The sequence below is a fragment of the Ceratotherium simum genome, chromosome 3, assembly GCF_057802395.1.
Source record: "Ceratotherium simum simum isolate JZ-2026a chromosome 3, ASM5780239v1, whole genome shotgun sequence".
NCBI lineage: Eukaryota > Metazoa > Chordata > Mammalia > Perissodactyla > Rhinocerotidae > Ceratotherium > Ceratotherium simum.
Window position 1 is genome coordinate 28,735,374 of NC_141902.1, and position 14,039 is coordinate 28,749,412.

Here is a 14,039-nt window from a genome sequence, read left to right on the forward strand (position 1 = left end):
CTCTTATCATTCATATACAATTCAGCTGCAATCCTATTTGCTGTATTTCTAAAATACAACTTGTTGCATCTGCTGCTCTCTCTTTACTCTACACCCCCTGTAGTTCAAGCTACCATTATTATTTCTCTGGATTACTACAAAGGCCTCCTGAATGATCTGTTTGCTTCCTGCTTTTGCTTCTCCACAAGTCTCTACACCGCAGCCATACTGACCTTTTAATAATGTAAGTAAGATCATGTCATTTCTTTATGTAAAAACATTCGTTAACTTCCCCAACCTAGAATAAAATCCAAGCTCCATTTTATGGCGCATGGGCCCCCGAATGATCTGGCCTCCACCTACTTCACCAATTTCTTCCCTTCCCCTTCCCCCTTTCCTGCTCTGCCTTTCCCTTCTTCCTTTTTCTTTGGTTACACAAACCTTCTTTCTATCCTAGAATAAGTCAGTCCTTCTCTGACCAGGTTCTTCGCTCTAGGTGTTCTCTTTCCCTGGAAATCTCATCTGGAGCCCATTTTTCAGTGTCTAGCCTAAATATTCTCTTCTGAAAACCCTAGGTAAATTGTCCTGCCATTCTTTTGTTCATAAATTTCTATTTATTTTCTCCCTATTACTTATCAAAATCTGAAATTTTTTTATTTCTTTACTTATCTGTCTTTGCTGGTTGAATGAGGGCAGGGACACAGTCTGCTGAATTCATTGCTTTATAACAGTTGTGGCACGTAGTAGGAGTTTAATAAATTGTTGTATAGGTGCTCTCTTTTTTCCCCAAAATATTTTTCTAATTACAAAATATGTTTATCCTAGAAACTTTGGAAAATGCATGAATTGTAATGAAGAGAATAAAAGCTTCTTCTAAAAATATCTATAAATTAGAAGACATTGTGAGAGAACACATTCCAAGCCTGAAAACAATATTGTTTAACGAAAGTGATTTGTACACCATGTGAACCTAAAAAATGATGTGAGTAAAATTGCAGGAATGTATTATTTACGAATTTCTCTATATTACCTGAAGTTAGTGGAGTATTGATATAGATGTCATGGAATTCATTTGAAAGGGGGTTTTGAGAGATTGAATGTTTTTGATAACAGAAGCTATTTGATTTTAACTAATTATTTCTTCAACTGGTAACAGACAGGCAGCAGAGTGGAAGGACAAGGGCCTAAATTCTGTTGATTTTTTTTTTAAAACTAACTTGTTTTATGGATTTGGCGTAGTTATTTAAACGTCCCCAAGTTTTAGTTTCTTAAATGTAAAATGGGAGTTGTATACATAATTCTTTTTTTTTTAATTTTTTGTTTATTGCAGTAACATTGGTTTATAACATTGTAAAAATTTCAGGTGTACATCATTGTACTTCTATTTCTGCATGGACTACATCATGTTCACCACCAAAATACTAATTACAACCCATCACCACACACATGTACCGAATTATCCCATTCACCCTCCTACCTCCCCCCTTCCCCTCTGGTAGCCACCAATCCAATCTCTGTCCCTATGTGTTTGTTTATTGTTGTTATTATCTACTACTTAATGAAGGAAATCATACGGTATTTGACCTTCTCCCTCTGACTTATTTCACTTTGCATTATACCCTCAATGTCCATCCATGTTGTCACAAATGCCTGGATTTCGTCGTTTCTTATGGCTGAGTAGTATTCCATTGTGTATATATACCACAGCTTCTTTATCCATTCGTCCCTTGATGGGCACTTAGGTTGCTTCCAAGTCTTGGCTATCGTGAATAAGGCTGCAATGAACACAGGGGTGCATGTACCTTTGCAAATTGGTGTTTTCAAGTTCTTTGGATAAATACCCAACAGTGGAATAGCTGGATCATATGGTAGTTCTATCGTTGATTTTTTGAGGAATCTCCATACTGTTTTCCATAGTGGCTGCACCAGTTTGCACTCCCACCAGCAGTGTATGAGAGTTTCCTTCTCTCCACAACCTCTCCAACACATGTTGTTTCCTGTCTTGTTAATTATAGCCATTCTGACGGGCGTGAGGTGATATCTCATTGTAGTTTTGATTTGCATTTCCCTGATAGTTAGTGATTTTGAACATCTTTTCATGTGTCTGTTGGCCATCTGTATATCTTCTTTGGAGAAATGTCTGTTCAGGTCTTTTGCCCATTTTTAATTGGGTTGGTAGTTTTTGTTGTTGAGATGCATGAGTTCTTTATATATTTTGGAGATTAAGCCCTTATCAGATGTATGGTTTGCAAATATCTTCTCCCAATTGTTAGGTTGTCTTTTCGTTTTGTTGATGGTTTCCTTTGCTGTGCAGAAGCTTTTTAGTTTGATGTAGTCCCATTTGTTTATTTTTTCTATTGTTTCTCTTGCCCGGTCAGATGTGGTGTTTGAAAAGATGTTGCTAAGACCGATATCGAAGAGCGTACTGCCTATGTTTTCTTCTAGAGCTTTCACAGTTTCAGGTCTTACATTCAAGTCTTTAATCCATTTGGAGTTAATTTTTGTGTATGGCGTAAGGTAAGGGTCTACTTTCATTTTTTTGCATATGGCTATCCAGTTTTCCCAACACCATTTGTTGAAGAGACTGTCTTTTCCCCATTGTATGTTCTTGGCTCCTTTGTCAAAGATTAGCTGTCCATAGATGTGTGGGTTTATTTCTGGGCTTTCGATTCTGTTCCATTGATCTGTGTGTCTGTTTTTGTGCCAGTACCATGCTGTTTTGGTTACTATAGCTTTGTAGTATATTTTGAAATCAGGGAGTGTGATACCTCCAGCTTTGTTGTTTTTTCTCAGGATTCCTTTAGCTATTCGGGGTCTTTTGTTGTTCTATATAAATTTTAGGATTCTTTGTTCTATTTCTGTGAAAAATGTTGTTGGAACTTTGATAGGGATTGCATTGAATCTATAGATGGCTTTAGGAAGTATGGACATCTTAACTATGTTAATTCTTCCAATCCAAGAGCACGGAATATCTTTCCATTTCTTTGTGTCGTCTTCAATTTCTTTCAGAAATGTTTTATAGTTTTCGGTGTACAGATCTTTCACCTATTTGGTTAAGTTTATTCCTAGGTATTTTATTCTTTTTGTTGCAATTGTAAATGGGATGGTATTCTTAATTTCTCTTTCTGCTACTTCGTTGTTAGTGTACAGAAATGCAACTGATTTTTGTATGTTGATTTTGTATCCTGCAACTTTACCATATTCGTTTATTACTTCTAAAAGTTTTCTGGTGGATTCTTTAGGGTTTTCTATCTATAAAATCATGTCATCTGCAAATAGTGACAGTTTCACTTCTTCCTTTCCAATTTGGATCCCTTTTATTTCTTTCTCTTGCCTGATTGCTCTGGCTAGGACTTCCAATACTATGTTAAATAGGAGTGGTGACAGTGGGCATCCTTGTCTGGTTCCTGTTCTTAGAGGGATAGCTTTCAGTTTTTCACCATTGAGGATGATATTAGCTGTGGGTTTCTCATATATGGTCTTTATTATGTTGAGGTACTTTCCTTCTATACCCATTTTATTCAGAGTTTTTATCATAAATGGATGCTGAATCTTGTCAAATGCTTTCTCTGCATCTATTGAGATGATCATGTGATTTTTGTTCTTCATTTTATTAATGTGGTGTATTACGTTGATTGATTTGCAAATGTTAAACCATCCCTGCATACTTGGAATAAGTCCCACTTGATCATGGTGTATAATCTTTTTAACGTATTGTTGTATGCGATTTGCTAGTATTTTGTTGAGGATTTTCGCATCGATGTTCATCAGTGATATTGGCCTGTAATTTTCTTTTTTTGTGTTGTCCTTGTCTGGTTTTGGTATCAGGGTAATGTCAGCTTCGTAGAATGAGTTAGGGAGCTTCCCCCCCTCCTCAATTTTTTGGAAGAGTTTGAGAAGGATAGGTATTAAGTCTTCTTTGAATGTTTGGTAGAATTCACCAGGGAAGCCGTCTGGTCCCGGACTTTTATTTGTATACATAATTCTTAATCCTGTTCATCTCTGGATGTTTACTGTTATTCTAGGAATGCCCAGACTACACAGGACAGCTAGACCTGCAAATCTAGAAGTGATATGTAACACTGGAAGGAAAACCTGGGCTAGATATCGTGTTAATTATATATGAAGGTACAGGATTCAGAACAGTTCTCTTTCAGGATACTTTTCCAAGTACAAGCCTGATAAAACTGTCCTGGAAAATAGGAAATGTGCAAAAATATTTTCTGATAAACTCAATAAAATTAAGTGTGGGTAAAGGTAGAGATATTTTCTCTAAGCTGTTTTGTTACTCACCATTTGTCAGTTAGCTCCTAAGCACAGAAAGAAGCTGCTGTGTTAAGTGGTCAGTCTAAGTTGGCCCTGTCCTCCAGCACCGGCTGCAGTGGGAGCTGTGGTCAAGGTAGCGGGGACATGAGCAGAGGGACTTCAAGGCCGCGTCTTGCACTCAGGCTGCTTGGACAGAGGATTAACAAAACAAAGCAAACAAGCTTTACTTTTTAACTTGTGAAATTAGTTTCCGGAAGCCTGGATGCTGTATGTGTATCCAAACTTGTGACATCTGGATGCTAATTTAACAGTCTGATATATATATTTTTTTTTTTGAGGAAGATCGGCCCTGAGCTAACATCTGACAATCCTCCTCTTTTTACTGAGGAATGCTGGCCCTGGGCTAACATCCATGCCCATCTTCCTCCACTTTATATGAGACGCCGCCACAGCATGGCTTGACAAGCAGTGCATCGGTGTGCGTCCAGGATTCAAACCGGCGAACCCTGGGCCGCCACAGCGGAGCGTGCGCACTTAACCGCTGCGCCACAGGGCTGGCCCCAGCAGTCTGATATTTTTCACTGATAGTTTCTTGTTCCCTAAAGCGGGTCCCAGAAACAGCAGTGGAGTACAAGTCTTGGTATGCTCACTAGTTAACTTGCTCAGCAGCCAGTCCAGACAATTTCCCTGTGAGCATAGTCCTCTGCCTCCCTGGCCTGGGGAGGCTGTTCCATGGAGGAGCACAGCTTCCAGAGCTCGTCCATCTGGGTTTGCATCCTGCCTCTACCGCTTTCTAGCTGTGGATGCTGGACGAGTTATTAACCTCTCTATGCTCTGGTTTCCTTTCCCGTAAGGTGGAGAGTCTAAGAGCACTAACTACGGAGGGAGTTTTGAGGATTAAATAAAGAATATTTGTAAAATGTCTGGCAACCAGTTAGTGCTATATAGCCCTCCATCACCTTGTATAAACTTTATTGAAAGCCCTTGAAAGTAAGTATACTTATCCATTGCTGGTAAGTGGTAGGCAATTGTGGTATACTAGAATTAGTACTGGATTTGAATATGGGAGCCCAGGATTTGAATTCCAGAATTTACATTGCATTGTTTTGGGAAATTCTAAAAGGCAATTATTTCTTGCCTCTTAGTTTCCTCAAATGTCAAATAGAGATGATAATGCCTTCCATGTAGTGTTGTTATAAAGACTGTTGAATGAGATAATGAATTGACAAGGTGGAAGCACTGTGTCAATATCTGACATCATAAATATTAGATGTTTTGTGTAAAACTGTAGCAGAGTTAGCAGGAGACTTTTTTTTCAGAGCTGTAGATTCTCCAGCCATATTTGAATATTTTTTCTCCTCTAAGTACTACATTACCTTCTTTCCTGAAGTGGGAAGGGGATTCCCAACTGAAGCTTCTCAATTGGTTTCTTGTAGGCTTTTCTGAGAGTAGCAGTAGTTGTCTTTGTAGTAACCAGCTGGAAGAGAAGGTGTAAAAATATGTTGGGATGAAGATCAGTGAATGAATGTGCTGTAGGATCCAGGGATTATAAGTAGAATTTGTCCTTTGCTCCTTGAAGATTCATTTACTGTCTCTGGAAGAAGAACAGTGCCAGGAGACAAAGCCGTGCTAGTTGTTCCCTTGTTCACTCCCTATCTTCTCTGGACACCCTTGTGCCTTCATTTCTGCCTTTATTTTCCCCAGTGACAGAGGAATTAATGTCTTTCACTGGGTCTAAATCTCTTAGAGATGGCCAGAGATGCAATCAATAGAATCATCAATCAATCACTCACCAAACCTGTTCTGGAAATCTATCATATGCTCAAGGGAAATTCTGTCAAATAAAACCCAAGATGAGGTATCTGTATTGTAGGAGTTTATTTTTTGGTCTTCTGATAAGTTGATGTCAATTTTAGGTTCTGGGGACAGATCCCCCTTTCCCTACTAGAAAGAGGAGATCCTTTGGGGAAGTAATGGAGCTTAGCCAAGGGGGCTGTGGAATATCACTATCTTCTGAAGACCACTGTGGCCTCCTCAGTGATCTTTCCCTCTCTTCCTTCATTTAGGGCTTCTGAGTCACAACAGTTCCACTGAAGAACAGTGCCTCTCACGGGGCACTTACCAGGCCCGGTGATGCTCTTGGCCAAGGGGCCACATAACAGGGTCATTCTGCAGCAGCAACGTGCAGAGAAGCTGCGATTGAGTGTTGGGCTTCAAGTTTTCTTCACCCTCAACAAAGGAGCAGGGCTTTTAGCACAACTCATCACCTGTCCTTTCACACTGCTTGAAGGATTTTTTGTTTTTAACATCTCACATCCCGTTGAAGCACCTTTGATGTTTCCCCTACCCACAGCATAAAACTCTGTAGCCTGGTCAGTAAGGCCCCTGCACCAGACCCCTGCCCTGTCTTTCAGGTGTTGCCTTTCAGAGTTTCCTGTGCTTTTTTTCCTATGATCCAACTACACACAAAACTCTAGCTGTGTATTTGTTGAGTGTCATTTTACCCTCTGAAAAGCATGAGAGAACACTCTGACTCTTAAAGTAGGAGACCCCACCTCTGCGCATTGATGCACCCAAAGAGCTGAATTCACATGTTCAGGTGTAGTGCGTTTATAAGTTAATTGCATGCAAGAATATCCACGTGGTGCTATGCTTATTTTTCTTCCTTTTTATTTGCCTTTCCCACCTTTCCTGGTACCTGTGATTAGATCTCAGAATACACTGATATTGTGAGCAGATATATAATGGGTTGAATATGATATCATGTGCTGACTTACGCATCAAATCACGATTTATAATGTTTATATTTTAAAAACCCTGTTGCAAATTTAATTAGTCTTGACTTGAATTTATATTTCCAGCAATGATTACTTTAAAAGTACGCACTTCATATGGGAAACTTGTCACAAAGAAGGATACAAAATAAAAACATCAATGATAAGTAAACTCTCAGAAGGGTTGATGATGTTTTATTTACACAGTAGTCTTCCTTTTCCTTCGTATTTCCAGTCAACTACTTTTAAAGATGAAGTTCAAGATATTTGTGCATCATAATATACTCTTGGTAAGAGTAGGCAAAGATCAGGCTGTAACTAAATTCTCTGTTTCTCTTTTTGTTAATTATGAGTTTGTACAAGCCCAGCAGATCAATTTAGTGCTTATAATGAGCTCAGATCAATGCTGGAAATAATTTTTAAATTTTTTTCCTGTAGAAGAAAATATTTAAAAACCTGTGTGGAATCTGATAACCATTTATCATTTAGGATTCAGTGGTTCTTAATTTATTTGTGCTACAAAGCAGTTATTGTAATTTTCAGATATGAAAGTTTTACTGAAGAAAAAATTCCTTTCCATAGAATTCTATAGAAAGAGTGATTTTTATTTTAGAAATCTCCTTTAGGACTTTGAAGTTTTCACCAATTTGCTAACATCTGAAGACTTGCTTGATTTTAAAAGTGGTCAATTTGTAAGCTTGATTAGATCCTGGGCTAGAAAAAAAAATCTCTCCCCATCTCCCATTATAAAAGATATCAATAGCATAATTGGGGAAATTGCCAAATAAGGTCTGTAAATTACGTAATAGTATTATAGCAATGTAAATTATACTGTGGTTATGTGAGAAACCATTCCTTATTTCTAGAAAATACACACTTAAACATGTAGATATAAAGGGGCAAGATGTCTGCAACTTACTCTCAAAAGGTATATATGTAGAGAAAGATAGACACAAGGACAGAGAGAGAGATATAAAAAGAGACAGAGAGAATAATAAAGCAATTGTGGCAAACTTTTAACAATTTGGGATCTGGATAAAGGGCATATAGATAGTTCTATATAGTTCTATGTATAGTTCTATATTTTATAGAACTATAATATATATATAAATATATAGTATAGACATACACTTATGTATATATTTATATATATAAATATATTGTTCTATATTTTACTATTCTTGCAACTTTTCTGTAAAGCTGAAATTATTTCAAAATAAAAAATTACAAAAAATCATCAAATCACTTGTGTTTATCAAGTATGCCTCTTTTCTTTGGCTCAAGGTCATATTTGGAAGCACATAGTCTTTTTAAACATTTGCAAATAAAATCCAATCTTCCTTATGATTTAACTGGGTTCTAAAATAAGATAACAAGAAGGAGAAAGAAATACGAAAATATGGAGAACAGCTTTAGGGAATTATTTCAACTGTAGTGACATATATGTAGGTAGAGGAAATTCTGCTCTCTGCTGCAGATCATTTGTGATTTATGTCTGACTGAGCATAGAACTTCTAGAAATCCATCAACAGCTAGTTAATCAACATTTACTATGTATCTACCACTCTTCCGGGTTGTGAATTAATATGAGAATTGGAAAAGTGTAGAAATGAAAAGAACTGTAATGGATTGTCCTTATCTACAAGGCATTTATCATGAGCAAATTAACATGAAAGTTCTGGAAGAAAAAATATGAAAAAGATGCCATGGATAAGATATTTTATAAAATTATTTAAATGAGTAAGAATTTTGTAGCTCTAAAGGACATTTACCTTGGGATAGGAAAAGAGCTATATTCTAAATATAAAGGTCCATCCATGATCCAAAACATATTTCATGTGGATCTATCACTGAAGTAAAATGTAAAAACTTCTTCAGTAATATATTTACACTTTGTGACATTTCTTTAGAGTTATTTTTTTATTTTCTCAAATACATATAGGCACAAATATATATTTACGTATCTATGCATTTATCTGTATTTAAATAAATAAACTGGGTTCTAAATTGTGATTTGTATTGTATTTTGCAGACTTACTTTATTTTAGAGTTCATTTACACTGGTAATATGAATTAATTTAAATGGTAATGAAGCATAAATGTTTTGCCAACTTTTTAGGGACACGTTAACCTAGGAATATGAGGTATAAGAAACTATACAACGTGATTGATAACAGTCTTCAGTTTGGAATATTGCTAGTGTGACTTCATCACATTTATGTCTCGTCAGCAGAAGTCAGAGTCAGGAAACTTCCCCTGTTCTGTATAGCACCCATGAAACCGGCTGAAATGAAGCTGAGTGGGCCAACAGGGCTTGTCTCTTCTTCTGTCCCCTACTAAGTGCTCACTTTTCAACCTTCCTGCTCCTGCCCCATTCCCTCAAGGGACATAGTGGCTTTCTCTTAATTTAATTCTGAGAAAATTAAGAAAATACTTTTTTGAAGTTACAAATATAAGCTTTGTTAGGAAAGGTAAGGGACAGCATGGTTAGTGAGGTTTTACATAGATGAATATCCTTAAGTTATGCCAGTTCTTTTAAACTAGGAAACTCTGAGCTAGATTTATCATTAGTATTATTAAAGAAAATAATTTGTTATAGAATCAAAATTATTATTAACATACTATTATTTGATATAGAAACATTTGAAAATAAAGCATAAAATTCGAAAAAAAGAAAAAATAGAAAATAAAAACCTCAATATTACTATCCAAACATTGCCATTTAAAATATTTTTGTATACGTCCCTTTTGTATTTTTTTCTAGAGACTGGATTTTAATTTTTCCACACAGAGGTGTAGTATTGTACTTACAATATTATACTATGCTTATTCACTAAGTTCTTATCAGCTTTTTCCCATAAACAGTTCCTAATAGCTGAATATTATTTCAGCTTTGGTGACACATAGATATTATTTCAGCTTTGGTGACACATATTTTTCAGTAGTATATATAACTCTGCCATGGCAAGTTAATAGTGATGGAGAAAATGAGCTTTGGACTCAGACAGGCCTGGTTGAGTTCCCGCTTTCCTAGTTAGTATTAGACTCTACTACGGGCAAATTGTCAGCTATTCTCTCCAGTCATTAGCTTTCTATTCTGTAAAACAAGTAAAATAGTAACAGCTCATATAATGTTGTAGTGAGGACTGAAATAGATTCAATTCTTGAATGGCTAAAGTGGAAGGTAAACTTAGATACATTGTGAGCTAGCTGGTGTAGGTATCATGATTTTTTAAGTTACTTGCATGGTCTTCAACATGCTGGACAATTTTATTTCTAAAACCAAGATCATGTCCTATTCCAGTTGCTTCACTCAGCTCTACTTCTTTTCTCTAAGCGCTACTGTGTGGTCCTTCTACTCTGTCGTGGAAAATGATCAGCACTTGGCCATCTGCCACCCAATGCACTACCCCATCCTCGTCACAAGATCTGTGGTCAGCTGAGATGTCTCTCTTGGCTCATTGATTTTCTCAAACACTCAGTCTCTAAGTTCTCTAAGTTCTTGTTTCTAAGTACATGGAGTTATAGGTTGTGTTCCCTGGAAACAGATGCTAAGATTTTATGTGGAAGGTTTGTTGCAGAGTTCTCTTGGGAACAACAGCTAGCTGTACAGGAGTGAGGAAACTAGGGTAAAGCAGAAGGAGAAGTTGAACTGTGTTAAAGTTGAAACAAAAGTCTCAGCTGAGGCTATGTGGAACTGTGGAGCAGGGATGACTGTTCAGAGTTGTCACTGATTGAGGCAAGAGTGTCAGGCCTTTGTACACCAGCACTGACCAATCATTGAATGTGAACTGACCCTGGGTAGGGGAGATGATCAAGTAAAACTCTAGGAAAAGGCTTTAGCTTAGGGTAATTTCTGGCTAGGGATTCAGTTGTGAACCAGTCATCAGCACACTAGACTTCTGGTAGCTGGGGGAATGAGTGCATCAGTCGTGAGGGAAAGATCTGGACAGCACATTACAGCATCTACTACACATGGACCCACTGATTGCCCTTGTCCTATAACTATGCCACATCATAGAACATGTGCTATGTGTTCTATGCCTATGCCACATCATAGAACATGTACTTTGTATTCATCATCATTCTCACTATTTCATATATTCTGGGACCACAATATGTTGGTGCTAAGAGCTGTGTTTCAGGCTTTCAGCAGCTGGTCATCAAAATGCCTTCTCTAAATGTGGGTTTCACTTGGTGGTGGTGTCTCTGTTCTATGAAACTCCAATGGTGATGTATGTGAACCCCACATCTGGCCATTTGGTAGAAATGAAGGCAATAACTCACATTATTATAGTGATATCCTCTATAAAGACTCTGGTCTTAAACTTCCTCAATGACAGCCCACTCAATAAGGACATGAAACCTGTTGTCAGTCTTGTCTTTTGTAGAATGAGTAATAGCCAAGGTTCGTGAATAGCTCTTCCTATTGAAGGACCCTGTGGAAGGACACTGGTTTTATTAATTATACATCTCTGGCCTACTATACAAAATGAAAATATTTGATATGTCTAATCTTACTTTGGAAAGACTTGCATATTATAAGGCCAAATGAAAAAGCACTGTATAGAGAAGTCTATGTAATATGATTTGATATTTTTAAGATAAAGAATGAAAAAACCCTGATATATGATTATAAATATTTTTATATAATTAGGAGAATGGGGAATAGTATGAAACGTATGTACTCGGTTTTTAATATTGTTTACCTAGTAGGGATGGAAGGTGATTGAGTGAAAACTAGGTTGAGGATGAAGTGGTGGTGGTAGGGAGTAGTTGGAAAAAAATAATGGAGTCTACCATAAAAACAGCATGTACAATATCCCACTCATGTAAAATTGACCTATGTGAGTATGTGTGTGTATAAAAGAATATATGAAAGATTATTCACTAAACATTAATGGTGGTTACCTGAGAGTGGTGGGATTTTAGATAACTTTTTAAAAATTTTTATGCTTTTGCCTATTGTTTGAGTATTATTACAATAAGCATTCCTTATTTATATATTGAGAAACGATCCAGCTATCTTTTTTATTGTAGATGAAAAGAACCATTGCATTAAAGAAATCTTTCTTGACTAGAAATAAATGTCTGTGTTCCTTAAGGTTAAAAGAAAGCTAGATGAGAGCAGACTCTGAACTCACCTCCTCCTGCAGACACAGCCAATTTACAACTACTCATGGAAAAATTACCCCTGAGAGAGAACTGAAAACTGGATAAGAGGAACTCCTGCCACAAACGACAATCGTAATTGAGGTGGAAGAGGCAGAAACTCCCTTCTGGAGAGAAAAAATGACGCCAGCTTCACGGCCGCCTGCGAGCAACCCAAAGATCTGAAGCCCTCCCTGGAGGAGTAGGGCCCTGAGCCAGGGAGCACTCCCGCTGTAGGCATTTTGTGGGCCCAGCACAATTGAGACAAGTGGCATAATATCTGACTTTGTCTGCTTCTAAAACATTGGAGAGTACCCCCAGAAAAGCTGGTTCACAAAGAAATTAAAACCGGCTCTTAAAGGGCCCATGCACAAATTCACCTGTTTCAGAAAGCAACCTAAAATCACCAGAAAGAAAGGTGCACAGTGCTTTGGTGACAAGAGACTCACCTGATAGGCTCTGAGTGCATCTCAGTGAGAGGTGAGACCTCTCCAGGGACTGGGACATTGGCGGCAGCCATTGTTGTGGCCTGGTGTGGGCATTCTGACAGAGACGCCATTGGAGTTTGCCCTGTGGCCTGCTAGCCCAGGGTCTGCCCCACCCACTAGAGCACTGATTTAATGCAGCTCAGCCAGGGCAGGCAACCCACCCTAGAGATGGCCCCACCCAACAAAAGCCCTCAGGCGACTTGTGGGCCTGCATAGATCGGTGACTGGATTCTCTGCAGCCTGGCAATTGAACGCACTTCAGTGGGGCAGGGCGTGCACAAGGAGCGGGTGGAGAGTGTGGGGCAGTGGCGGAGTGTGTGGGGCTCCCGCCGAGGAGAGACTGGCTCCACTTCAGGAGGTCGGGGCGCGCACACGGGGCAGGACTGTGTTGGCTGTGTGTGTGGACCTGTGGGCGGTGGGGCTTATCATCTGCAGAAGACGTATGCTTCTCAAAGACACACATAAGGGGTTGGTCCCACCTTCCAAAGTCTGAAACAGTTGGGTGCTCCCGTGCCTGAGGCCAGCCCCACCCAGCTGCAATCCTCAGAGAGCTGACAGGAGACCTAAAGGCTGGAAGCTTATAGCATTTGTAAGCCCCCCGAGCCTAACAACCTGCCACACCTGGGCCTACTCATGTAAAAGAAATACTGCAACACAAATGTGGTATTAGAACTTGCAGCCAACTGTGCTGGGGCTTCCCACACACAATAAAGAGACTGAAGGGCCCACAACAACTACAAGCAGCTGAGCATTACAACAGCTGGCAAGAAGCATAACTCAGTCTCCCTGGGTGCCTACAGGGAGAGCAAACAGGCCACAATAGAAGGACAGATGTAGCACACATAGCGGTCACCCCTGGAACATTGAGAACTGAGGGAAGCACACTGCAGGCCTCCTAAGGCATCACTTATATAACGTCACCTATCCAAGAGCAGGAGATGCAGTAGACCTACCTAATATGTAGAGACAAGCACAGGAAAAGAGGCAAAATGAGGAGGCAAAGGAATACATTCCAAGTAAGGGAACAGGACAAAACCCCAGAAAAGGAACTAAGTGAAACAGAAAGGAGCAACTTACCTGATAGAGAGTTCAAACAAAGAGTGTTAAGGATGCTCACTGATCTGGGGAGAAGAATAGATGAACTCAGAGAGAATGTCAACAAAAAATTGGAAGACATAACAAAGAACCAATCAGAAATGAAGAATACTGGAAATGAAAAATTCACTAGAGGGACTGAAAAGCAGAGTAGAGGATACAGAAGAATGGATCTGTGAGCTGGATGAAAGACTAGAAGAAATTACCCAAGCTGAACAGGTAAAAGAGAAAAGGATTAAAAAGAGCGAGGACAGTCTAAGGGACCTCTGGGACAACATCAAGCACA

The 14,039-nt window shown here is 38.7% G+C and overlaps 1 long non-coding RNA gene across 1 annotated transcript in view; it reads left to right on the forward strand.

Annotated features, from left to right (window-relative positions):
* Window positions 1–14,039, forward strand: part of LOC147917501 (uncharacterized) — a 45,579-nt gene that overhangs the window by 14,968 nt on the left and 16,572 nt on the right. Inside the window, exon 2 of the long non-coding RNA XR_015550054.1 lies at window positions 805–961. This is a non-coding gene — a long non-coding RNA (uncharacterized LOC147917501). The remainder of the gene's footprint in view (window positions 1–804; window positions 962–14,039) is intronic.